This window comes from Oryctolagus cuniculus, chromosome 1 (assembly GCF_964237555.1).
Source record: "Oryctolagus cuniculus chromosome 1, mOryCun1.1, whole genome shotgun sequence".
Classification (NCBI taxonomy): Eukaryota; Metazoa; Chordata; class Mammalia; order Lagomorpha; family Leporidae; genus Oryctolagus; species Oryctolagus cuniculus.
In genome coordinates this window covers 115039818-115066975 of record NC_091432.1, presented here as the reverse complement: position 1 = coordinate 115066975, position 27158 = coordinate 115039818, and the positions used below count along the sequence as shown (strand labels likewise).

Here is a 27158-nt window from a genome sequence, read left to right as displayed (position 1 = left end):
GGAATTAATTAATTAATTTTGCTTAACAGTTTATGGCTAAGAAATATCCATAATGTTGAATATTGATAGTTCATTGGTTTGTTTGCTATACAATATTCAACTGTTTATGCATGGCTGGAATATTTCCAAGGTTTTTGCATTTTTGACAATGCTGTGGTAAACACTCATATTTCCAGCTGTACATGTGCAAGAATTACTCTTGGGCTTGTCCCTCACAGTAGAATGGCTGGATCACCTTCAATTGAGAAAGCAATGCATAAACATTTCCCAGAGCAGTCACGTCAACTTCTATTCCCACCAGCAGCATGCAAGAGATCTCTGCATTGTAGTGTGTGATGCATCATTATTCTGTATTCTGGATGATTCCGAAAGCCACTTGGGGATTCAGTTACCATAGAGAGTTCAAGAGTATAGGCTCCTATGTTTGATTTCTGCCTGCGGCATTATTAGCTACATAACCTTGAGCAAATTCACTCAACAACTATTTAGTGGGGATCTATTATGTGCAGAGAACAAGGAAAGAAACAAGAAAAATCCCTGTTCTCAAGGAGCCTACATTATGGTGGAGAGAAACATTCCCAAGAGTAATTTTTTAATAAATATATATTCTGTATGGTAAGGGATATGAAGAATGTAAACATTGTGATGCGCTAGGGAGGGACTGTGCAGGGCGGGGAGTTACTTTAACTAAAGTGGAGAGAAACATCACCTGTGTGGAGGTTTCATCAGGGCCAGGGTCTGAAGGAGCTAAGAAGAATGCAGCTATTGGGCATTGCCTAAAATAGTCCCTAACAACATGGCGCCTGGTGGATGTTTGGGGGAGTGTCTTTGCGGCAGCCGCTGTGGTTAAGCCATGTGAGATCGGACCACCTGCAGGGATAGGTCTGCTTTAGTTCCGGACACGTGGACAGTGCATGATCCCTATACTTGCTCAAGGTGCCCCTGTGCGTGGTCCACCCGTGCCTGCGTGACCTTTTCACTGATTGGCTCCCCTACTGCGCATGTGCTTCATAAGCTTTATAAGCCTGCACACTTCCTCAGTGAAGTGGTTCCTCCTTCCACAGAGCTCACGCGTGCTTGCTGTGGTGTACTTGACCCATCGACCTTACCTCTCCCGTTCGCCTTGTCGGGGAGTGCTTGTACTGTCCCCTGGCTGGTCAGGGGTCAGCCTCAGGCTTAAGACCCCAACATGCAGCCAACTGACAACTCTTAGAAAGGAATTTTAGGTGGAGGGCACTGACACTGCGAAAGATCTAAGATGGTAATGTCCAAAAGAACAAAAGGCCAGTAACATTGAGAGACAGTGAGGGATAGGAGAATTAAGACAGGCAATTGATGTGGCAGAGCCAGCTCAAGTGGCGGGAGAAGCCTGTGGTGAAATCTTCAGGACTATCCAGAGCTGGTTGTTGAACCACTAGTGGTTTGAAGTCGGTCGTGGTGGGAAGGTACACATCATGGAAAATCTGCAAGTGCTTAGGGCTTCTCTCCTCTCTGGACCCGAGAGTCAAAGGAGGGGCAAAGCAGGGAGAACACTGCTGAACAGATGCAGTTAGGAAGTGAGACAGGAGAGGGTGTTGGCTGGTGGTTAAGGCGCCTGCCTCCCACATTTGAGTACCTGGGTTCCATTCCTGGCTTCTGACTCCAGCTTCCTGCCAATGCAGATGCTGGGAAGCAGTGGTGATGGATCAAGTGGTGATGGATCCTGCCACTTATGTGAGAGGCCTGCGTTGAGCTCCCAGCTCACAGCTTTAGGCCTGGGCAAGGCACACATTCGGGACATGAACCAGAGGATGGGAGCATTCTCTGTTTCTCTGTCTCTCTCTGTCTTGTCCTTTCTCAAATAAATAAAAAATTTAGGAGTTACAGATACAATGTCTTGGGCTCTAATCTGGAAGAGTTTCTTTTGAGAATTAAATGAGTAAGTACAAAATAAAGCATAGTGTGCCGGTGAGTGCTCCGTGATTAAAGAGTCCTCGCCCACTTCTGCCAATTTTAATATTCCTTCTCTGGTTCCCTTCCCTCCAACAGTCTGTGCGTGATGATCCTTGGAGGAAGAAGAACAAAGGTGAGGCATAGCTGTTATATGCTAGGACTTCCAGGTATGATTTCATGTCATCAGCATCACTGTCAGAATAGTACCTATATGAGCTTGATAGATAAACCTACCGAAGTTCAGAGAGGTTATGTCAACTGCCCATGGCCACATAGCTGTGAAGTGGTAGAACTGGCCTGGAAAGGTAAGGTAGCCACATGTAAGTTTAGGGCACATTATAATTAACTTAAATACATTAATATCAATGAAAATAATTTAATAGGCAACTCATCTCAACAAGATAATGTGTTTAGATATACAAACCACTGGGTTGCCTCAAGCAACCTGTGAAGAAATGTTGAGTATTAGGGGTTGCAGTATTGAAATCATCTACGAATCTCATCAAGCCCTCCCGGTGACTAATGAGTAAAAGACAAATACAATTCTTCTTCCTTCTCACCTACTTCTCTTCCACAAAAATTGGGTACTGACTCTATCTGGGTATTGGGCTGCAAGATACGAGTTTGCTTCGAGGAGTACTGAGTCTGGTGTGAGACAGGAATGACCAGACTGTGATGGTACAGGATGTCTGAGAGACATCGTGGTTGGCCCACATTGCTTCTGGGGAAGAATGGTGGGAAGATGACTGGGAAAGCTTCCCCAGGGAAGATGATGTCTCAGCTGGACACTGGCAGATGAGAGAAACTGATTAGATGACAAATGGAGTCATAGGGAGGAGGCAAGATTGGGTAGAGAGGGAAAGAAAGGAAAGCTGTCCCAGGCAGAGGAAACAGCATGTGCAGAGGCCAGACATTTGGGAGACCAAATGGTCTCTGAAGACCTAAATGGCCGAAACGTGGAGGTTTGGGGTATGGTGAAGGAGACGCCGATGTAGAAGCCATGCTGAGTTGTTGTAGAACCAGATTTCTTCACGTCACATTTCTCTGGCCGAGGTCCACCCAACTTTCCTGTTGCACTGAGGAATGTGTCACCACTCGATGATCAGGCCAGGGGTTCAAAACCACTTAGATCCAAAGGCAAATCCACCACGCTCATTCTTCCAGGTCCAAATGCAGGCTTCTGGGAAGTCTTCCCTGAACCCATCAGTGAGAACTCTCAGGCACTTTCAAAACCCTAACCCCGCATGGATAACTTGCAATATGCTGCCTATTATTCTGCATTCCTTTGTTCATGCTCTCTTTCAATGTGTTTTTTTTTTTAATTATAGAAGCAATGCACTAAGCTGTTTTGTGAGAAAATTAATGCTCAAAAAGGAAGAACAAACAATCACCTCAAATAGAAGAGATCAATGCCAATATCTTAATCAATTTTCTTCCACTTAGTAAAATTAATGGTTAATATCTGTCCCAGCCAGGTTAATTCTTAATTCCTTGAAAGCAAGGATTATACAATATTGTTATATCTTTGTAAATTTTTTTTTATTTATCTTCATTTTATTTGACTGGCAGATAGAGAAAGAGAGAGAGAAATCTTCCATCCGCTGGTTCACTCACCAAGTGCCCACAATGCAGCTGAAGACAATAGCCTGGATTCTGGAACTCACTGCAGGTCTCACATGTGGATGGGAGGGACCTGAGTACTTGAGCCATCACCTGCTGCCTCCTAGCGGGACACTTGAGCAGGAAACTGGATAGGAAGCCGAGTAGCTGGGATTCACAAGGCACTCTGAATGTGGAATGCAGGCGTCCCAAGTAGCATCTTCTCTGCTGTGCCAAATGCCTGCCCCTTGTCATAGCTTTTTTTTTTTTAACCTATCTTGTGAATTCCCCTAAATACTTTCATTCAAGGAGATAGCGCTAAGTGGACTATAAATTCTCAGCTTGTGGGGGTCTGGGCATGTGCCTGCGCCTGCAGAGTGTGATGATGTAGGTTTTCTTGAAAATTTGTGCTCTGAGTGGGCAGCTGTGGAGTCCAGGACTCATTCTTCTACAGGCATGGCTCTCTGGAGTGGAGACCACTAGTGTTTGCCAACAACTCACCCTGAGAAGTAAGAGCAGAAAAATAAAACTCTTCTCCTCTCCTCTTCCTTTGTCCAAAAGATTCCTGGGCAAGAGATGCTTGGTTGCTGGAAGAGTGTGATTGCATTCGTTCCTGCAGCTGCCATAACAAATGGGCGTGCTCTGGAGGCCAGAGCCAGAGAGCTGTACCACCGGGCTGAAGTCAAGATGTTCGTGAGGCTCTAAGGGCAAATCCCCTCCTCACCTCTGCCAGCCTCTGACTGCTGGCAGTCCTTGGCTTGTGGGTGCATCATTAGTCTTCAAGGTAGTATCTTCTGTGTCTTTCTGCCTTGTCTTCCCATCATCTTCTCTGTGAATGTCTACTTTTGTTTCTTCCTTATATATATTTTTTAAAAGGGGGAAATTGACAAATACGGATCTTTGCTGTTAATCTTTTTTTTTTTTTAATTTATTTGAAGGGTAGAGCATGAGGGGGGCAGAAAGAGAGAGAGAGAGAGACAGACAGACATTTCATTTATTTAAATTCTCATCTCCAGGACGGCATGTGTTCCATGAGTCTCTACGTGCCTTGTGCGTAGTGGGTGCTTGAATGGCATTTCGGTTGAGTGTCACCTCCATCACATGAGAGCAATTGCACTCGTCTCTTCCTTTGTCTTCAGACTGAGGCCAAGGAACTTGGTCTCCCACCCCACGACCCCACCCTGGCCGGATTGACTCAGAGTCCGGGTCAGAGCGTTTCCTCTACCGCCCTCATTTCCTTGGTGGTTAGACAGACTTCATCCCCAGCTCACATCGCTGATGTACAGAAGGCTGTAACCCCGGAGTGCCTCTCCTGAAACACAGTCCATGGCAGACTGAAGGGGCAGGCACCGGAAATGGGGCGTTGCTGACCAGAAGCTTGTGGTGGTGGGTGTACAAAGAGAAAAGGACCCTTCTGGCACAGGCTGGATTGAACCAGGAAGAGAGCTGATATTTTAGCAAATCTCCAGTGTGCGGTGGGAAGTATGACAATGACTTTGTTCTTTCAGCTTCTCAGCTCTGACTTCTGCATTAGTCATTGCCCCACCACCACCAGGCTACGTGTGGGTGCTCTTGGGCTGGGTGTCCACGGAGTGCATGGGCAAAGCCTCCACACCACTCCTAGAAGGTTCCTCATGGCCTGTTCTCTGCTCACTAATTAGCAGCTTCTCAAAGGGGAAGCAAGGAGGAGAGGAAATGCAAGTCCCCATCAGCCCCTTAGCTGGAGACTTTAATTAAAGAGGCGGGGACCGAGCCTGCTTGTGGACTTCAGTGACCTTTGCCATTTCTGCCCACCTAAAATGTCACCCTCTTGTTCCTGTTCAGTGGCAGTGTTGACACAGCTCTTCACAAGTCTTAAGCTCTTCCAGGCATAACACCTTGTTTAGTTGTTATCCTCTTAAGAAAATAAAACAATATGAGGGAGTTACTTTCTATGCATTTTTCCCCCTTTGGAACAACAATAACAATACAAAGAAAAGCAAAGACAGAGGCTCAGGAAAATTGTCTCTCTTACTGACAGCAGGGAGTAAATCAAGTGCTTAAACTTAGGCTTACAGAAAACAAAGCCATACTAATAATGTTCTTCTCTTTCTTGGGCTGGATCCAAAAATGTCTTATGACTTGCTGCTCTTAGGAGGGTAGGGCAAATTCCTTAAAGCAATGTGGACAGATTTCTTGGGTGAGGCCAAGTGCAGCTAGGTTCATTCCCTCAGCCCCCGAAAGGCATCTGAAATATGATGGCACTTCACAAAGCTTGTGGAACGTGGATTCAATAATAAGTTTATTTTGGTAGAAAATTTTTGAAATCTTTGCATGCAAGGAGTCTTCCAAAAGTTCATGAAAAATACCTATTATTTTAAAAAGGAGCGTAAACCTACAGTCATGCTATATTGCCAGTGACCCTCAGGACTCGGTAACCCTAGGCTTGGGAAGCAGAGGCTGAGATGTTTATTGGTTTAAAGTTGCTTTTATAAATTGCAATTGACAGCATAGCTACCATTTAGATTTAACTATTTATTAATTAATTTATTTTTATTTGAAAGACGAAGACAGATTCTTCTGTCTACTGCTTCACTCCCTAAATGCCCAAATGCCCTAACAGCCAGGGCTGGTCCTGACTGAAGCCAGGCAGAGTTCCAACTACTTGAGCTATCAGCTCTTGTCCCCTAGGGTGTGCATTAGCAGGAAGCTGGGATTGGGAGTGGAGCCAAGTTCTTCGATACGGCATGAAGGCCTCCCAAGTGGTATTTTATCATTATGTCAAAAGCCAGTCCCTAGCACCTAGATTTTTTGTTCTTCTTTTAAAAATATATTTCTTTATTTACTTGAAAGTCAGAATTACAGACAGAAAGGGAGAGACAGAAATATCTTCCATCTGCTGGGTTACTCCTCCAGATGGTTACAACAATGGCCAGGGTTGGGCCAGGCATAGCCAGGAGCCAGGAGCTTCTTCCAGGTCTCCCACGTGGGTGTAGGGGGCCAAGCACTTGGGTCATTCTCCGATGTCTTTCCCAGGCCATTAGCAGGGAGCTGGATCAGAAATGGAGCAGCCAGGACCTGGACTGGTGCCCATATGGGATGCTGGTGGCACAGGTGACAGCTTAGCCTGCTATGCCACAATACCGAACTCTCGGATTTTTATTTCTACCCAAAGGAACAAGGACTCTGTGGAGAGAGGCTGATTGCAGGTGAGCAGCAGGGCGAGCACAAGCTTGGTCTGAAATGTCTGATTGTGATAGAAAGTAGGGCATTGTTCCCCTGATTAATAGGCTTCTATCAAGACACTGGAGCCAACTGGAGTTCCCACAGCCAAATCCAATGTGAAAAGCACCCCACTATCCCCCACTGCCAAATGATATTATTGGATTGTAAGAGGTTAAATTTAAAAAATCCATAAATCTACATATAAAAGTTAGAGAGAGGGAAAAGGAGGAGGGCACAGAAAGGACTTCTTTACAAAGGAGTGCCACCAAGCAAGCATAGCAACAATGGTAACATTGGAATTGGAAAAAATGGTAACCATAGGATTGGAAAAATCCCCACTTTGTAGCCTTCAAAGTAATGGCAGATCCACTAAGAATCCCTAATAGATGTCAGAGCCACTGGGTGAAAGGGTGGATGGGGGATAATAGGATATTCACGTTGTTCTAAAGGATCACCCCACAGGGACGATGGAAGGAAGAGTATGCCTTTATGATGCAGAGAGCCACTGGCCGTCACCTGCACCAGGAGCTCGAGCTTGGTTTTGGCAGTCACGGGCCGCCTGGCACGTGACTCCCGAGGCATGACGCGGAGGAGGTTCCCGTGCCAGCCTTGTGGTGCTCTCATCGGAAAGGAAGTGTGGCCTGGAGCTAAGCCCGAGGAAGGAGCCCTTCACCCAGCTCATGGGGCATTCCACAGGGCGATTAACCCAGGCTCTGCAAAAAGCTCAGTATCTTGAAAGTCAGAAGGAGAAGGTCAAGCACTGGACAGTGGGGAAAACTAGAAAGAACAGCCAAATTCAGGCCTTAAGCTTTGACTGGATCTTGAATTTTAAAAAATCAGCTGTAAAGGATTTTTTATGGTTTATTCATGGACTGGCGTTCCGGTGTAGCAGGTGAAGCTGCAGCTTGTGACGCTGACATCCCATATGGGTGCTGGTTCGTGAGTCAGCTGCTCCACTTCTGATCCAGCTCCCTGCTAATGGCCTGGGAAAGCAGCAGAGGATGGCCCAAGTGCTTGGCCCCCTAACGTGGGAGAACTGGAAGAAGCTCCTGGCTCCTGGCTCTTTTTCTGTAACTCTGACATTCAAATAAGTAAACAATTCTCTTTCAAAAATTGTATCTATTGTTTCTTTTCATTTTATTTGAAAGACAGGGAAAGACACACAAACAGACACACATACACACACACAGATTTTTTCATCCACTTGTTCACTTCTAAAGACTTCCAATAACCAAGTCTGGGCCAGGCTGAAGCTAGGCGCCTGGGACTTAATTCAGAGTCAAGTACTTGAGCCATCACCTGCTACCTCCCAAGGTGCACAGTAGCAGGAAACTGGAATTGGTACTCTGCTATGAGATGCGGGTGTCCCAAGACCCAATGTAACTGCTACACCACATGCTTGCCCTTCTAAAAGGCATTTTGGGGACAGTTGGCAAATTTGAACACAGATTCAGATACTGTGATTGTGTTCTTGTTGATTGTCTTAGACTTAATAATGGTATCATGATTCTGTAAGAGAAAATTCTTGCCCATGGGAGATGAAGGCTGTTGATATTTATAAAGCTGAAATGTCAAGATATGGGAAAGTGATTCCGAGATGGGTTAGCTAAAGGGATGAGTGTGTAAATATAGAAAGACGAAGTAAGTATGGCAAACACCTGCCCGTTGGTGGGTTAAAGTTGGGGGATGTATGGGTATTCATTGTATTATTCCTTTGACTTTGTGGGTTTGAATAGACTTAGTTTTTTTTTTTAATTAATAAACTGCAGTTAAGGCTTTTACGTGACAAAAGACTCCAGATATCTCTCCAAAAATGGTGATGCATTTGCAGGAAGAGATGCCAGGCTTAAGCAGGGATGGCGTACAGGTCTACAGCCACAGGCCAGGGCCAGCCCCACCCCAGCTGAACCCAGCAGCACAGCTGAGGTCCCTGTGAGAGAGTCCCGCCTAGGCGGCAGCAGCCTACAAACCTCAATGTGCTCACAGCGCTCAGCTTCTGGTTCTTGGACCGGGCTCCTTACATCACCACATGGGCATCCCGTAAGTGCTCAGGCTCCGCTGGTGACCCCTGCTCAGAAGCGTCAGCAAGGTCGGCCTGTGGAATCGAAGTGAAGTGGTTCTTCTGCGGGATGCTGACAGCCAAAGCCAGTTTTTCTGTAAATAGGGCCTCTTGAGACTGTCTCTGGGGAAGTGCTTTTCCCTGAAATGGGTTTGCCTCCCTCCCACATGAGCCCGGCTACACACCACCCCCTTCCTCATTAAAACTAATGTTTCCAAACCTTTCTCTAGAGAAAAGAGTGCCCCAGATATTTGTATTTCTATTTCTGTCCCCTCTGTGTTCAGGAATGTTGCCATCCGTTGCCTCCTGCGACTGATGCACGCTGTTCCTTGGAGCCATTCAGAGAGCGACTCCTGTGGAGGTGCCCACGAGAGTGTCTCTGAGCACGTCTGGAACACTCCGCAAAGCCCAGCGACACTTGATCCCGAGCTGCGGGGCACCCTGTAAGGCGGTGCTAGGGTCGTGGCTGGCTCTTATCTGTTTGTGCATTTTGAAAATAATCACTTGTTCATTCACTTGTTCAGGATGAGTGAGAGTCTGGGATGGACGAGGGACAAATCGTTGATTTGCTTTCTGTCAATGTCATCTGCTGAGGAGTCTGACTGCTAGGAGAAACATTCCAACAATTTTTTAAAAAGATTTATTTATTTTATTTGAAAGGCAGAGGAACGGGGTTGGGGCTGGAGAGAGACAGAGAGACAGAAAACTTTGATCTGCTGATTCATTCCCCAAATGGCAGCAACAGCCAGGGCTGGGCCAGGCCAAAGTCAGAAGCCAGGAGCTTCTTCTGGGTCTCCTACATGGCGTGCAGGTGCCCAAGCACTTGGGCCATCTTCTGCTGCTTTCCCAGGCACATTAGCAGGGAGCTGGATCCAAAGTCGAGCAGCTGGGACTCAAACTGGTGCCCATATGGGATGCCAGCACCACAGGTGGCAGCTTTACCTGCTACACCACAATGCCGGCCCCTGTAAAAATGTTTTGAATAAACTCAGTGGAGTCAGACAAAGTAGGCAACTTCCTGGGGGCAGCATCCATTTGAATGTTTGCGTTCCAGTGTAATGGCACCTGCATTACCCATCTTGTTCTTTATTTTGTAATAGCAGGTGCTCCAGGGACTAGGAAATCATGGTGAACAAAAGTGGTGGGAGGAGACCAAAGTCCACCTCGTGCCAAGTGCACATCGGGTTGTTTATGTGAATTGTGTCATTTACTCCTTATCACACATCTGTAAATAGGTTTCATTTCCCTGCATTTACAGATGAGAAAGGCAAGACTGAGAGAGCTGAGGCTCGCCCCAGACACACTGTTGGCAAGAACTAGAAACTGAAATGCATGCTCTTGTCACTGTCTGCAGGAATTCACAGTCAACTCTGTTATTTGCTGCATAAGTGATGGCCAGTCAGCTTTCAAGTGTTCATTTTCATTCATTTTCACACACCTCTGCCCCCTAGACCAGTCAGCAGGTGCTCGCGGGGAAATGATCTTCAGAAGTGACTGTTGGGAGGGACACAAGATGCGTTTGCAAGCCAGTTGTTGGAAAGGCCCATACGACTGCTTGTCTCCATTAGTCGGAAAGACAGACTTGAATCAGTCCTTTACTGCCATCAATTGCACCATTGATCTCTGTAACTCTCAGCTGCCCTGAAATTGGTAAACACTAGGATGTCATCAATTTTCTTAATGGATGTTGTAAACGTTATACATTAATTCTGAAAACAATGATAATTAAAAAGAAAGTAGTACCCCTAGCCTGAAGAGAGAACAGGCAGCACTTTTAGGAGGGTAGCACAGGACATGGATTGGGAACCCAGAGAGACAGAGGGCCAACTGGATTTTAAAGGGTAACTATTGCAGTCAAATATCTGAACTCTTCTACTTGGAAGAACTCTGCTACTGTCATAGTTTAAACTCCATGCACTTCAGCTTCTGCAGAGGTGAAAAGAGATAAAAGTGATGTCCCTCTTCATAGAGCTGTTGTGGTTATTATATATTAAATATTAGAGGTTAAATTCAGCCCAGAGCCTGGTACACAGGCTTAAATATAACGACAACAAGTAAGATGATGTCAGGGCTTGGTAGTGATAAATGAGGTGAAGAAAATAGACCAGGTGAATGAGAAACAGAGTGACAGGGACAAGGGCTGAGAATCTGGGTGGGACAGGGGAAGGCCTGCAGCAAGGAGATGATGTTGAAGCTGAGACCTGACTGCTCAGCAGGCCATAGACGTACAGGATGGAAATGGCAGTGGTACCAGGCTTACCTGGGGGAAGGTGTGAGCTCGTATGCTACTTCTGATCTAGTTCACTTTAGGCAAGTCTAAATCTCATTTTGCTGGGCAGCAAAAAGATGTTTTTAAAAATGGAAGATTACACTGAAATGGTGTATGAAAGTGCCTTGCTCGCTGTAAAGTCCTAGAAAAGGGGACATAGCCCATCACTGTGTCTGTGATGAAGTCAGTGATTGCTCTGTTTATTCATTCACCCACTCTGCAGAATCGGCGATGTCCCACCAAAAACCTGGAAGTTCACAGGCGATGGAAAAGCCGCATTGAATCCCAAGCGTCCCGGGAAGTTTGCAAAATGAAGAAATTGGGAATCACCCTCTAATAATGCACCTAAAATGACATTTCTGTGGGAGGGCTCTGCTGTCTCCACTGCCAGGTGAGTGCACCTCCAGGCCAGGGATGTCATTGGCAAGGGCTCCCATGTGGGTATTGCAAGCTCCCAGTGGGTGCTAAGCCCACCCTGCGCCAGTGAAGACAGGACAGACACAGTCAAGCTAGCTTTCTTCTCCAGGAAACATCTGGTGTGAGTCAGCCCTTGCCAGGCCCCTGGGGAAGGCGTGTGGCCGCCTCTACGTGAGGTGAGCTTCTTTTCTGAACCCTGCGTCAGCTCACATGACCAGGCATGAAGACAGGATAAAGTCAAACTGTCCCTAGTGGGCATGTGGTCCACAGTGGGCTTGGGTCTAGCCAACTGGCTGACTCCCGCTAATCCTGGAATTAGAAAAGGAACACACAACAGCGACAGGTTAGAACAGAGTCCAGGCTCATCCACATCCGAATTCCTGCACTTGCTGGCTCTCACTCGTCAAATCCGGGGAGGACAGACTCATTGTATATCACTAATCTCTCTGGGCTAACCATCCAGAATGAGAGTTTTGCAGGAAGGCTCTGTAAGGAATGAAAATAAGTAAAGATCTTAAAATGCCTGGCAACTCCAAACCTCCTGGGCCCATCAGAGGCAGCAGAAGCCAGGCCAGGAGGTTCCCTAATAGACTCTGCAGGGCTGTAGCAGGCTCGCCTGTTCACAAGGCAGGGGTGGGGACTGGGGGAGGGCACGGAAGAGGCAAGGAGGGAGAGAGGAGGGACGGGCTCCTTGGACTGCTTCCTTTTGTTGTGGTGACTTTTGAACTTGCAGGGCTGTGGCAGGATGTGAAGTGGGAAGTGTTTTGTGGTCATAGGAACTGCAGCTGGTAGGGGATGGTGTGGGTGGGTGGATACTCTGGAGGGAGCTAGAAGAGGGTGGAGGAGGGGTGGTGGAGAGAAGAGCTGAGCTAGTGGTGGGATAAACAAGACTGTCTTCCCCTCCCATCAGGCCAGCTTCCGTATTTGCAATTCCAAGGGTTTCAGATCAGTGGTGCTCACTGTTTGGCATCCAGTGATCACTGGGGTTGGTATTTGGTTTGGATTCCATTGTGAGAGTGACATTGGGCAAGTCACTTAACCACTGGGCCTCAAATTCTTCACCTGTACAACAGCAGTGATGTTGCTTAGAGCAAAAGGTGGTAAAAATGAACGAAAGACCTTGCAATGTATTCACAGGAAAGCAATGTTGGGGGAAGGTGGTGGTCTTCTAGAAATGCCTAGAAGGCATGGTGATGGGAGAGGCCACAGAAGGGCAGCTTTCCAGTACAGCACTCCCACTAAGTCCTCATCATCTCATCTGCATTTCCCAGTCACCTTTATGGACATCATGTTCTCCACCCCAGTGACCAACAGTGCCAGCCAACTTGCAGCACCACCCACTGCCTGCTTATCCTTGCAAGTCGGCTTCTCCCGGCCTCTGCCATTGGAAAGGCACTAGGAGGCATAGACAGCATCTACACAGCCTTTGGTAGCTTCGTATGTGAGGTGAAATGGGAGAAGAGGGAGGCAGCTCTACTGGCTGCAGCTCTACTTTGCTCAGCCTAATACATTGTCCCTTGGTATCCAAGGGGGATTGGTTTCAGGACTCCCACAGATACCAAAATCCATGGATGCTCAAGTTTCTTATAGAAAATGGTATAGTATTGGGGCCAGTGCTGTGGCACAACAGCTTAAAGTCCTGGCCTGAAGCGCCAGCATCCCCTATGGGTGCCGGTTCAAGTCCCAGCTGCTCCTCTTCTGTTCCAGCTCTCTGCTATGGCCTGGGATAGCATTTGAAGATGGCCCAAGTCCTTGGGCCCCTGCACCTGTGTGGGAGACCTGGAAGAATCTCCTGGCTCCTGGCTTCAGATCAGCACAGCTTCGGCCATTGTGGCCATAAGGGAGTGAACCAGCAGCTGGAAGACCTCTCTCTCTCTGTCTCTACCTCTCTCTGTAACTGTCTTTCACACAAATAAAATAAATCTTAAAAAAAAGAAAATGATGTAGTATTTGAATGGAACCTACCCATGTCCTCATATATACTTTAAGTCACCTCTGGGTGACTTATTATGCCTAGTACAATGCAAGAGCTAAGTAAAGAGTTGTTGAAATGTGCTCTTTAGGGAATGATGACAAGAAAAAAAGTCTGTTCATGTTCAAGACAGACACACAGTTGTACATCTAACTATATAATACATGAAAGAGATGTGAGGAAAACAAAGCTTGAACAAGAGTTCTGGACAGGAGTTGGCATTTAGCCAGCCTTTAAGCTACCCACATCTCACAGCAGAGTGCCTGGGTTCAATACCCAGCTCCGGCTTCTGATTCCTGCTTCTTTCCACTGGGCAGTGATGATAGCTCAATAGCCAGGTCCCTGTCACCCTTGTGGAAGACATGGATTGTCTTCCAAACCCCCAAGTTCAGCCAGCTCCCTCCCGGCCATTGTGAGCACCCAGAGAGTGAATCACTGGATAGGAGCTCTCACTGTAGCTCTCAAATACATACATACATACATACATATATTGAAAAGCAGTGTTGGACAGAGATGCGGGTCTGTGAGATGGCAGAAGGCTGCAGCAGGGTGTGCCTGCACATCTCTTCGCTTACCAGGGCTCAGCCAAGTGCCCACTGTGCAGCAAATTCTAGTTATGCTTTTGGAAACTTTCTAGAATTAAAAAATTTTTAATGAGGATGCGGCCTCCATGGACACAGAACAGAGACTGTCCCTTTGGCTGACAGGTTCTCAGACCATGCTTGCTTCTCAGTTCCTTGTCCTTCAATTTCTTCAACTTCTTTCCTCTCAACTCAGTTGCACTTGAGCTATGCAAATGGACAAAAGAGGAAAGGGAAGAACAATGACCTCCTCTTGAGCCTTTAGTTGTTTTGTGTTCATGATCCTATGTGACTCCTCCAGAGAAGTTCCAGTTAGCGTTGCTGCCCTTACCACCACACACTGAGGTGCCCTGATGGAGCCATAGCCAGTGGCTTGGAAGTGCTAGGTCAGGGGCTCAACCTTAGCCAGGCTGACTCCAGATCTTGGACTTTTACTGTCTCTTCTGTCCGCCTTAGACATTAAGCCTATCAGATAGGACCCCTCTGTTCCTTATCAGAGTGCCTCGGTTTGATCCCAGCGCCAGCTCCTGACTCCAGCTTCCTACTCACGCTGTCTGGGAGACAGCAGGGACGGCTTGGGTGATTGGCTTCCTGCCACCCATGTGGAAGGCCTGGATTGAGTTCCTGGCTCCTGACTTTTGATCCCCACCTGTTGTAGGCATTTGGGGAGTGAACCAACAGACGGGCCTTCTCTGTCTCTGTCTCTCTGCTTCTGAATTAGCTAATTAAAAAATTCCAAGGACGGTATTGTGGTTGGTGGGTTAAGCTACCACCTGTAATGCCTGCATCACATATGTAGGCTGGTTCATGTCCAGGAAGATCCAACTCCCTGCTAATGGCCTGGGAAAGCAGCAGAAGTTGGCCTCAGTCCTTGGGCCCCTGAACCCATGTGGGAGGCCTGGATGAAGCTCCTGGCTCCTGACTTCAGCTTGGGATAGGCTGTTGGCAGCCATCTGGGGAGTGAACTAGGGGATAGAGGATCTCTCTCTCTCTCTCTCTCTCTCTCTCTCTCTCTCTCTCTTTACCTCTCTCTCTGTAACTCTGCCTTATCAAATAATTAAATACATCTTTTTAAAAATTCCAGTGATTTTTAGGCCGTCGCCGCGGCTCAATAGGATAATCCTCCGCCTTGCGGCGCTGGCACATGGGGTTCTAGTCCCGGTCAGGGCACTAGATTCTGTCCCCATTGCCTCTCTTCCAGTCCAGCTCTCTGCTGTGGCCTGGGAGTGAAATGGAGGATGGCCCAAGTGCTTGGGCCCTGCACCTGCATGGGAGACCAGGAGAAGCACCTGGCTCCTGGCTTCGGATCAGTGCGGTGTGCCGGCCACAGTGCGCCAGCCGCAGCGGCCATTGGAGGGTGAACCAACGGTAAAAGGAAGACCTTTCTCTCTGTTTCTCTCTCTCTCTCTCTCACTGTCCACTCTGCCTGTCAAAAAAAAAAAAAATTCCAGTGATTTTTAAAGATTTATTTATTTGAGTGGTAAAGTTACAGAGAGAGAGAGAGAGAGACAGAGACAGAGAGAAAAGTCTTTTACCCATTGGTTCGCTCCCCAAATGGATGCAACAGCCAGAGCTGTGCCGATCTGAAGCCAGGAGCCAGGTGCTTCCTTCGGGTTTCCCATGAGGGTAAAGGGGCCCAAGGACTGGGCCATCTTCTGCTGATTTCCCAGACCATAGCAGAGAGCTGGATTGGAAAAGAAACAACTGGGACTCGAACTGGTACCCACATAGGATGCTAGCTCTGCAGGCAGAGGCTTTACCTGCTAAGCCACAGCACTTGTCCCCTAGTGACTTTTTTTTAAAGAAGTGGTAAGGGGCCATCGCTGTGGCGTAGCGGGTAAAGCTGCCGCCTGCAGTGCCGGCATCCAATATGGGCACAGTTCACGTCCCTACTGTTCCGCTTCTGATCCAGCTTTCTAGTATGGCCTGGGAAAGCAGTGGAGGATGGCCCAGGTCCTTGGGTCCTTGCACTCGCGTGGGAGACCTGGAAGAAGCTCCTGGCTCCTGGCTTCTGGCTTTGGATAGACGCAGCTCCGGGTGTTGCAGCCAATTGGGGAGTGAACCAGTGGTTGGAAGCCCCCCCTCACCCTCTCTCTGCCTCTCCTTTTCTCTTTGTGTAACTCTGACTTTCAAATAAATAAATAAATAAATCTTAAAAGAAAGTGGTGAATGCTGGTTAGGGGGCCAGGGGAACAATTATTTGAGGAAATGTCCACCGAATTATTTATGGAATATTGAGTTTCTTATACAAACCATGCCTCCAGTAGCCTTATGCAACACAAGCATTGCCCTTAGTTTCTCAAGAGAATTCATAAAAATCAGAAAAAAATTCTCAGTGGTTGGGTGGGCATTGAAGAAATCCTTGAAAGGCTGAAGTAAGTGAAGGGGTCTGACTTTCATATTCGGCCCAGTATTAAGGGGCTCCTGTCTGTGGTAAGGACAGAATTGGCAAAGGCTGTCTTGTGACTTGGAATCCAATAGAACAAATGTGACCTTGACTCTCCAGAAAGCAGTCACTATATCTGAGCTTTTCTTTTTTTTTTCCTTAAAGATTTATTTATTTATTTGAAAGTCAGAGTTACACAGAGAGAGGAGAGGCAGAGAAAGAGAGAGAGAGAGAGAGAGAGAGAGAGAGAGAGAGAGTCTTCTATCCTCTGGTTCAGTTCCCAATTGGCTACAATGCCTGGAGCTGCATCGATCCGAAGCCGGGAGCCGGAGCTTCTTCCAGGTCTCCCACGTGGGTGCAGGGGCCCAAGCACTTGGGCCATCTTCCACTGCTTTCCCAGGCCACAGCAGAGAGCTGGATCGGAAGTGGAGCAGCTGGGACTCAAACCAGTGTCCATATGGGATGCTGGCACTGCAGGCAATGGCTTCACCCGCTATGCCACAGCGCCGGCCCCCCTGGGCTTTTCTTTTCTTTAATTTTTTTAAAGGTTTATTTATTTTACTTGAAAGTCAGAGTTACACAGAGAGAGGAGAGGCAAAGATAGAGAGAGGTCTTCCATCCAATGGTTCACTCCCCAATTGGCTGCAACAGCCGGAGATGCGCCAATCCAAAGCCAGGAGCTTCCTCCAGGTCTCCCAAGCAGGTGCAAGGGCCCAAGGACTTGGGCCACCTTCTGCTTTCCTAGGCCATAGCAGAGAACTGGGCAGGAAGTGGATCAGCCGGATCTCAAACCGACGCCCATATGGGATGCCGGCACTTCAGACCAGGATGTTAACCCGCTGCGCCACAGCACCAGCCCCTGAGCTTGTCATGAGCCTAGAGTATTATTATTGTTAAAAGGACTGGTGTGCAATCAATGAAATAGGAAAGGACTTACAGGAAATCATGGATTTGTAGGAGCATGGTCTGCTGCATGTGAAAAAGAGAAGGAAAGAGCAAAAAGGAGCATTACCTGAGCCTTATCTGGAGGACGAGACACCTGACTGGCAGGACAAAAACTTTGAGATAAAATCTCCCTTTGCTGAATCTTATCCTTGACATAATACTTAAGTCATTTTCTGTTCCCTGGGACTAAACCTTGGAAATACCCGTTTCTCCTCTTTGAGCCTTGCATGGCTGAGCTGTGATGTATGCCGTGAAGCCTTCTCTAAGTCCCCATATCACCTTGCTGGAGGAAAATCTGTCTCTTTTCTGAAAATCTTTGGTTTTGATCCTCACATCAATCTGATGTGGAGGGTGGAGGGGGACACTGGAGGTGTCACCCCTACGGTGACATCTGGCTATAACTGAACCAGAAATTAGCATCAGGGGTCAGACTCCAGACCATGCCCTCTGCTTGACACCCCCTTATCTGGCCATCTATGGCCCCTATCAGCACGTTAGCAGAATAGAACAAGACTGGCAAACGTGGGGTCAGGGAGCAGGTCAGCCTCGGGCTTCTCCCGCCACCTTCCACACTGTAGGTAAGGATGTAGGCTTTCTACAATCTGATTGGACAATGTAGTTGAGGGTTTCCCAAAATGAATAGTCCTTTATAGGAGGATATTATATAGGATGAAGTCTAACGCACGGTGCATGGCACTCAAGACCCTCCTCCCTGCAGCCTCTGTTTTCCTCTACAATCTCACATCATGCCACGCCTACCTCATGGGTCCTCCCAGCCACAGGCACCTCACAGGCTCCAACAGAAAAGGTGAGGGGTGATGCAATGCTTCTGCCCTCTGGTGCTCTTGAAGACAGACAGGAAACACAATTATAGCACAGGGGTAAATGCCATTGTTTCTAAGGACACTCATGGAAAGAACAGGGAAGACTTCTCCAAGAGAAGAGTAAGCTAAAAAAGCTGGAGGAGCATAAACCATTAAGGGAGGAGGGGGAGAGAGTGTTTCTGGCGAAAGAAACGGGATGTGTACATGCAGGAGGCAAATGCATCTATGAAGTTCAGGACCCAAGGGAAGAGAGTGGCAGCTGGGATGACGCGTCGTAAGATGTAGATGGGCAGGAGCCACAGCATGCTAAGACCTCCTCGGCCCCAGCAAGCTGCATAGATTGTGCCTTGAAAGCTGTGGGAAACCGGTGAGAGTTTTCAACTTCAATTGAGGTGAACAGGGTAAGAGAGGAGAGGGGGAGAAAGAGAAAAAGAGAAAGAGAGAGAGTGAGAGCGAGTCCCTGCTAGCTTTGCATCGTCAATTGACATTTGTTGAAAGCAGTTGTCCTAAACTCTGTGCCAAACCTGGCAGGAAATACATAGAGAAGAACACCCACAATTTTCCCTTAAGAACTCACAATCTAAAAAGAGGGCTAAATTCATAAGGTAAAAATGGAAAATCGGGTGGAATATTAAGCATTTGATAATGGTAGTACAATAAGATGTTAGCTTAATTCCAGAGAAAAGCTAATCTCATTCAGCTAGAATATTGTTGAAGATCTTGTGAGGGAGGTGCTATTTGAAGTTGTGCTGATAAGTAGGAGGGATTTTCATCAGCAGTGATCAGGAAGCAAGGAGAGGACTGAAGTCAGGCAGGAAGGGGAAGGAGTAAGTAGAAGAGTAGGGAACAGCCCCTTGGGTGAGTTCTGTACACTACGGAGGAGGGGGCTAGTGGGAGTCAAGCTATGTAGATTGAAGCCAGGAAACCAAAGGCCCTGAATGTGTCTTGCAAACTTCCTGTGTTGGAAACTTAACCCCCCATGCAACAGTGTTGGGAGGTGTTTATGTTGGAGCCCCTGCCCTCATTAATGGATCGATGCCTCCAGACAAGGGGCTTAGGGAAGGGAGTTCTCCCTTCCCTCTCTCCCCTCTTCTGCCATGGGACAACACAGTGTTCATCCAGCTTGCCCTTCTGCCTTCTGCCATGTGAGCACATAGCTAGCGTGTCCTCATCAGACACCAGGTCTCAATCTTGAACTTCCTAAGCTTGAGAACTATGAGAATTGCATTACTTACATTACTATTCTTCATACTTGACCTAGCATCTGGTATTCTGCTGCAGCAGAACAGACAAAGACAGTGCCCAAAGGCCAAGTTCAAGTAATGGGGAGCACTAAAGGTTTTTAAGATCAGTAGAGTCCTAACAGGAACTTGAGGAATTACTTGGCGTGATCTCTGCACTGTGCTGTTACTCACACTGGGGTTTCTGAATGTATTCTCAGTGCTCTGAGAATCCTACAGTAGTTTCAAAATGCTTTTTCCTCCAATTTTTTATTCTACTAAAACAACATGTAGCAGGGCCAGTGTTGCAGCATATCAAATAAAGCTGCTGCCTGTGATGCTGGCATCCCATATGAGTGCTGGTTTGTGTCCAGGATGCTCTACTTCTGATCCAGCACCCTGTTAATGGCCTGAGAAAAGCAGCAGAAGATGGCCCAAGTGCTTGAGCCCCTGCCACCCATGTGGGATACCCAAATGAAGCTTCTGGTTCCTGACTTTGGCCCGTGCTCAGTCCTGGCCATTGGGACCATCTGGGGAGCAAAACAGCAGATAGAAGATCTCTCTGTCTCTTTGTCTCTGTAACTCTTCCAAAATAAATGTTTTTTTCTTTTTCCTTTTTTTTTTTTTTTGACAGGCAGAGTGGACAGTGAGAGAGAGAGACAGAGAGAAAGGTCTTCCTTTTCCGTTGGTTCACCCCTCAATGGCCGCTGCAGCTGGCACACTGCGGCTGGTGCACTACGCTGATCCGAAGCCAGGAGTCAGGTTCTTCTCCTGGTCTCCCATGCGGGTGCAGAGCCCAAGGACCTGGGCCATCCTCCACTGCACTCCTGGGCCACAGCAGAGAGCTGGACTGGAAAAGGAGCGACCGGGACAGAATCCGGTGCCCCGACCGGGACTAGAACCTGGTGTGCCGGTGCCGCAGGTGGAGGATTAGCCTATTAAGCTGCGGTGCCGGTCCCAAAATAAATCTTTAAAAAATAAATAAAAAGTGAAAAATATGGAACATAAAGTTTACCACCTCAACAGTTCAGTGATACTAAATACATTCATAATGTACACCATCATCACCACCTATCTCCAGAATGCTGATCCTTGTAAAACGGAAACTCTATATCCAATAATTCCCCAATCCCTTTACCATCCCCAGCAGGCACCATTATACTTCCTGTCTCTATGAATTTGACCACTCTTGATACCTCATATAAGCGGAAACTTAGAGTATTTGTCCCTTTGTGTCTAGCTTAGTTCATTTAGCAATAGCAACCATGCAAAGTGGATATCAAAATTCATCCATGTTTTAGCAAGTAGCAGGTATCAGAATTTCCTTCCTTAAAAAAAAAAAAGATTTATTTATTTATTTCAAAGGCAGGGTTATGGGGAGAGGGGCAGGAAGAGATCTGCCATTCACTGGTTCACTTCCCAGATGGTTGCAACAGCCAGAGTTGCAACAGCCAGAACACCATCCAGATCTGCACCTGGGTGGCCATGATACCAATTTGTCTATTAATATTTCCATATTAATAGGCTGTGTGGGCTCTTCCCATAAATTCAGAGAAGAATTCTGAACACTGGCTCAAATAAACCAGGCAGCAGGGTGAGTTTTAAAGCTTTTTATTTAGTGAGAGAAATGCACAGGAGACTGAAGGTGTTAATCTAAGGGAGAAAGGAAAGTCCAGAAATTCAGTTGGAATCCATACCAAGGAGAAAGCAGGCCAAACGCCATGTGCGGCAGGTGTTTGGTTTTGAGCAGCTACAAGCAGCTTATCACAGGCAGTGAAGGGGGAGGGTGCCCCGAAGGCCATGCACCCTGAAGACACAGGGCAACAAAGCTCCATATAGTGAAAAAAGGGCAAAAGGGGCTGGGTGGCCCACAGTGTTTCAGGCCTTTAATCCATTTCCAAAAGGGAGTGGTTATGCAGCCTGATTGGCAGATGGGCATACAGGTGTGGTCAGGTAGGGGCATGAGATCACACCGGGGCCTTAGTGAAGGTGAAGTCTTCTAGCTCACGAATCTAATCAATTTTATCTTATATGCCCACCTACGTCAGCCAGAGTCCAAGCACTTGGGGCATCTTACATTATCTTCCCAGGTGCACTAGTTGGAAGCTGGGTTGGAAGTGGAGCAGCCAGGATGCAAATCAGAACTTGTGTGGGATGCCGGCATCCCAGTCAGTGGCTTAACCAGCTGTGCCACAACACGAGTCCCTCTTTCTTGTTTAAGGTTGAGTAACACTCCATTGTGTGTATATACCCCATTTTGTTCAGCCATCCATTTATAGGGTACCTGGGTTTGTTACTTCTATTTTAGCTATTGTGATTTGAACACAGGTATCTGAGAATCTCTTTGAGACCCTGCTTTCAAGTTTTTTGGGTACATACCCAGAAGTGCAATTATTGGGTCATATGGTAATTCCATCAAATTACGCATTTCTCTCTTAATGATAATCTTAAAATATGCTATTTTTGAGCCTTTGAATATTTCATTATGTAACAGAATTCTGTCATTCAAGTAAAATGTCTATTTCTTCACTCAAGAAATACTGAGCAGGTATTACGTGCTAGGCATTGTTCTAACTATTGAATATATTGCAGTAGACAAAACAGAAATATTCCTCCAAAAATTTGGCCACTAACTGGATATTTATTAAGAAGTTACTGTGATTCCTTTAGGTGTTATGACTGTGTCCTGAAAGGAGTTTTTTTTAGTTAAGAGATGTATACTGAAAAATTTTTATATGATGGTACTTCAAAACACTTGCAGAAAAATAGAATTAAAAGATGGGTTTATTTTAGTGCAAATGCTTTGTGAAATGCATGCTTAGTTTTTTTTTTTTTTCACAATATGCAGTTTCTATGAACTATTTGAAAACCCCTTCTATGAACTGACACGGTATCTGGGATTTGCTTTAAAATAGCCGAGGGAGACAATGAATGGAGGGACATGGGTGAAGACATAGATTACACAGGACTGTCCAGAAGGTGACAATTGCTGGGTGAAGGGGACAAGGACACCTATTGTGCTATTGTCCTTGTGTTCCTGCATGCTTAATGTCTTCAATGATAAGAAGTGAGGAAAAACAAGCCTTGCCCTTGTGGACTTTATTTTTGTGTTTGAATTGGTGCTTACGATAGCCTGGGCACCTAGCTGAGGCCATGTGCTGTCCCTGTGCCAGAGAGAAGCAGAGGTGGTGGAGCAGCTAAAATACACAGGAGTGAGGACACTGCATTCCTAGCTGGCACATGGACGCACTGGCATCTTGATTCCAAACAAACTGAGACATGCAACACCTGGAGGGTGGGCTATCTTCTTCTTACGTGTAACTTGCAAGTGTTCATTAGCAAGTAAATATGTCATAAACAATTGATTTTTTTTTAGAATTATAGGAGATAGTATTAAAAACAGTAAACTCAGGGATAGTTTTAAAAGCAGTCATTGCTAAGTCTACAGTGTGACAGTAGCTCATCATACTCAAAATGGAAAGAATTAAGTGGCAAGCAGTGAAACATAAATTCACCTTTTGGTATTACTAGTCTCAGTAAAACACATCATTACTTTAAATTACAAATGTTAATTGCATTAGTTTTATAATTAGACTTCATCTAATGTAAACCTTTTTGGCTTTAAAGTAATATAAGCACTATAGCTAAAAGATATTCATACCTACTTTTATGTAAACAATATCATAATACAATATCATAATAAAAACAGCTGCAAGGCTACAGATATTTTTATCTTTAAATGGTGCCCATTCATTTCTCAAGGAAAATTCTGGCATAAAATATACATTAGCTTCAGGAATATAGGAAGACTGATTTTGATGTTGCAAAAATCCAGGTGAGAAACGTTTTGCATAGGATGTTGGCAGCACAGTCGAAAATGAAAAATTAGATTTTAAGATATTTGGAAGTAGATCTGCCCCTTCTAGAGGATTGGGAGAAACTTAGAGCAACATGGGAGGTGAATGAACCTAGATGGCTAAGAAAACGGTGATGCCAGTCTCAGAGACTGGTCATTCATGGAGAGAATCCAATTTAGGGCCAGGGGATATGCTGCATTTGAAAAAAAAAATATGGTATAGCAGCAAGATGGAAATACGGAACTGCAACTTGGCAGATAGCAAGTCTTACCTTCGGAAACTGAACATTCGTCCTTTGTGTTTGGGACCCACAGGCCTCTGCACTCATCACTCCATAGGTAGGGCTGAGTGTGAAGACCACACACAGGGCCCAAACCAAGGACCAGAGTCTCCCAGTTAGCCTGAACCAGCTCTAAACTGGAAGGCACCACTGGCCAGCAGGACCCAGGGCCATATGGGATGGGGCAAAGGATCCCAGAGCTCCCCTCCTGCTAGCCCACCACAGAGGGAGCAGCTGGCTGGACTTGCATCCACCAGCTCTGTGGATGGTTAATTAAAGTCAGTTTTATCTGTATCCTGTTTTCAGTTCAGATGATAAACAGTAAACAACCAACCCCCAAAAAGAAAAAGAAAGTTTCCGGTTTGGAAGTCCAAGACCATCTGTTTCCCATTCTATTTTCCCCTCTCTTTGGATTTCTTATATTCTTCCTTCCCTCTCTCCCACTCCTAAGAACACACAGCCCAGCTGGGGACACTGTGGCCTTATTCGACTACCTTTGCCGTATGAGAATGCTGAGCTTGTTCCTGGGGTTAAACTAGGAAATTCCTTGTCTCCAATTCAGAAAGAAGTATCTCCAGGGATTGATTTACTTTAAAAACATTTTTCATGAAAATCAAGTTTCTGTATGTAATCTATATAAACTACTAATAAAATCATGCCCGACTAAGCCAAGTGTGGCTTTGTTGAAGGCCATGGAAAACTGCCTCTTAATGTCTTGTTAGCAGACTCATTTCAATTCAGCCAGAGCATAATAGTTGACATTTAAGTCAGGGAAGGGTAAACATGAAATATTGAGCTGGTCATATGGGAGGCAGCAACTCTGTTGCCAGCCAACACTGCTTCTCTCCTGGGATTCCCCAGTGCTAGACATTCTTTAGAATTCTCTGTTTTCCTGTAGGCTGGTGCTACAGGTCCCTCTTGTGTTGAATGTTGACATTGTCCTGCAGCTGCTCCTGGAACCGTGAGAACTTGCTCTGTGGTTGAGGTCGTCAGTATATTGGGATCAACATCCTCATCACCATCATCTTCATCACCTTCGCCATCATCATCTTCATCGCCATCAACACCTAGCGTGTGTACAGTAAGGCGCAAAGGAAAAACAGTGGAAGGTAGTGCAAAACTTTGGGCCTCGGGGCTACATGGGTCTAAATTTGAGTTCTTTCTTCTGCATTGTGTTACCTTGGACAAGTTCTTTCCACCAGTGTGTGCCCCTTTGTGCACTGATAAACTGGAGGTAATAATACATAATCCTTTTTCTAATGGAAATGGACACCATATATAGAATGTCTGATGAAGAGGCTCAGCTATTACTTTCTTTCTTCTTTTTCTAAGGAAGGAAGACAGAAATCCTTGCAAAGAAAAGGATAAAGATGGACGATTATGAATTGGACATGCTAAGGACTAATCACAGGATGGGGTAATCTTTAAGTTACCTATGTAATGACAAAGCAACCAAACAAAACCAGGACAAGTTAGTGAGATTGTTGTAGCTGGTCACCATGCCCAGCAGAGGACATTTTGCCGACTTGCTGTTTTCCTGTCTCCTGCCTTCACTGTTCCTACTCAGGGAGGCTGGAGGCCTTGCCTTTCTTTCCTCTCCTGGTGGAAGTCTGGTGAGTTCCCACGTCTGTTTCGTAGCCCTGCCTGTTGCAAGTCCTCAGGTCAAAATACAAAACACTATATTGAGATTAGTCAGGAGAGTTGTGCATACAAAGCCTTCACTTGGATTTTACTGATTGAATGTAATTATATATAATTAAGCTAAAAATAAAGGATTTTTCTTTCCTTTGAACTCCCATAGAATGAATAATACGAAATTGCATCTAGCCCTTGGTGTGCACCCTCTTGCTGTTTAAATGACTTGTTCTGTTTGTTATATGCATCCCCAGGATCCGTGGGGCTGTCTAAATTTCTCTTTGAATTTCTACCAATAATCAAAGGCTTTAATAAAGCGTGAGCTTTAATAAATATTTATTGAATTAAGCTGAATTTTGTATCTTGTTTGCCCAAGGATATTGGAAATGAAAGTTCAAAGAAAGGAACTTTGTGCTCTGTTTCTTTGTACCCCTTCTTTTCTACCCCGACCCCATCGTGGTGCTCAACAGATGATCAATAAATATTTGCTAATATTCCCAGAGAGCAACTGGACAAAGCGACTGAAATTCCAGTGCTTCAAGGAGTCTTTACAAGAACCCAGTCCAGGGCCTAGCGCCCTGACAACAGCTTTGCCAGAGGTCATTCCCTTTGCCAGAGCAACTCGTCCTGGGGAGTAAATGCAGTGCTTGCCAAGGCTGCTTCAGACGGAAAGTCTTCCACACACAGTGCTGTGGCATGTCTCTCTTTAGCTGTCATCCTGATCTAAAGAACACTTGAAATGTTTAAAAAGTTTTCTTTCTGGGGGGCATTGAGGGAGGGAGAGTGGGAGGGAAGTATGGTTATCTTAGAATTGTATTATGAAATACATGTAATCTATTTTCTTTATATTAATAAAAATAATTTTTCTTTCTGTTTTTTTTTTTTGTTTGTTTTGTAGTTATGGGAGAGAGAGAGAGAGAGAGAGAGAGAGAGAGAGAGAATGCTCCCATCTGCTAGTTCACACCCTAAATGCTTGCAATGGCTGGGACCAGAGCCACAAGCCAGGAGCCAGGAACGCAATCCAGGTCTCCCATGTGGGTGACAGGGACTCAACTACTTGAATCATCACTGCTGTTTCCCAGAGTTTGCATAAAAAATAAATAAAAAGCAGGGAACTGGAGTCAGGAGCCGGAGACAGGGTTTGAACTCACATACTCCAATAAGGGACTTGGGTGTCTTCACCACTAGACCAAATGCCCACCCCTATTGTAACACGTTAAAATCCACTTTCCACTGGACAGCCCGTCACATAATCAAAGGGAGCGCTTGAATCTGTTGTCTCCATGATAAAAATTTTGGCTTACCATATGACATAATTTTAATCTCTTTGTCATCCAGATCTCTCTTAATGAGTTTTCATTTGTAATTGCTGTTATTTTCATTAATTGAGAATTTACCCTGTGCCAATTACTCTGAGTAATTGCTTACATGGATTGTCTCCCAATGCACCTAAACTTGTAAGGTGAGTGACAAGAGGCAGAGAGGAGCAGTCCGAGGCCCGCTGGAGACGTAACTTGCTTCACTAGCAATGGCAGAGCAGAGATTGGAACCCAGAAACACCCGCTTTCCAGGCTCATGCCCAAATCTACCATACCTACTGCACGCTTCCTCATGGTAAAGTGGATCAGTCTACTTAGCTCTGATCTCTTACAGGCTGGGCTCTTCCTGCCTATCTGCCCAAAATTCCATTTCCTCTCATTTTTTGCCTTTAAAGAAATGTACTTGCTCATACTGTCAATGAATGCTTTTCTTCTCTCGGCGTTCTTTCTCCTTCCTGCATAAGAATATTTCTTCCACTTTCTTAGAAAACAGAAAGTTTTTACAACTGCATGGTGACACATCTAATGTATCAACCTCGCTTCCAGACACATTACCTGTTCTAGTCATCGCCAGTGGAAGAGCAGGTAGAAACAGGTCTGCATACAAATGATCACGCCTTCATGTCCATGCAGGATGTGTCTAAGACTGCTTGGGCAGA

The 27158-nt window shown here is 46.0% G+C and overlaps 2 long non-coding RNA genes across 3 annotated transcripts in view; one reads left to right on the top strand and one right to left on the bottom strand.

The window, feature by feature from the left end:
• LOC103349179 (uncharacterized) overlaps window positions 1–25528 on the top strand; it is a 31371-nt gene extending 5843 nt beyond the window's left edge. The window contains exons 2-4 of one of the 2 annotated variants that reach the window (XR_517408.4): window positions 11287–11454; window positions 24493–24654; window positions 24878–25528. This is a non-coding gene — a long non-coding RNA (uncharacterized lncRNA). Of the gene's footprint in view, window positions 1–11286; window positions 11455–24443; window positions 24655–24877 lie in introns of both variants that reach the window. The other variant, XR_517409.4, reaches the window with a different exon arrangement.
• On the bottom strand, window positions 1945–27158 carry LOC127483138 (uncharacterized). The gene is made up of 3 exons (XR_007909088.2): window positions 27055–27158; window positions 2167–2229; window positions 1945–2044 (listed from the first exon to the last, which is right to left on the bottom strand). It is a non-coding gene; the product is annotated as an uncharacterized lncRNA (long non-coding RNA).